The following is a 389-nucleotide window of genomic DNA, read 5'->3' on the forward strand; positions in this document are numbered from 1 at the left end:
GTGGGCGGGGAGGAGTGGGTCCGGCGGGACGGCGGACCCCAAGACATGGGTGTCACATCTGTGCTGCACTGTACCCGCATGTGGGTCGGCACCCTGTCTCTGTGCTGCCTGAAGTCCCCTTTGCCAAGTGCAGCGTCCTGTTCTGCTGCAGCCTGAGTAACAGCGAGGTGACACCCCCCGCCAATCCCCAGCCCCCCAACTTTCAGCTGCCTCTGCCTCCAGGCCCTGGCTCTAGCTGAGCTGTCACTTCTGCTTTCAGCTTTCCAGGCTGATCTGTATTTTTACGGGTAGACTGAAGGCCCGATCCGGCCGTTTGGGGAGCTGGCAGCTCCCTGAGCTGCTCAGGCCCCGCTGCAGGGTGTGGGCTGGCAGGGCTCGCCGGGGGCGGG

General features: G+C 64.8%; 1 protein-coding gene across 1 annotated transcript in view; it reads left to right on the top strand.

The window, feature by feature from the left end:
• CTSH (cathepsin H) overlaps nucleotides 1-389 on the top strand; it is a gene marked incomplete at its 5' end in the record, with an annotated part of 7,188 nt that overhangs the window by 248 nt on the left and 6,551 nt on the right. The window lies entirely within an intron of this gene.

This window comes from Phaethon lepturus, unplaced genomic scaffold (assembly GCF_000687285.1).
Source record: "Phaethon lepturus isolate BGI_N335 unplaced genomic scaffold, ASM68728v1 scaffold45733, whole genome shotgun sequence".
Lineage (NCBI taxonomy): Eukaryota > Metazoa > Chordata > Aves > Phaethontiformes > Phaethontidae > Phaethon > Phaethon lepturus.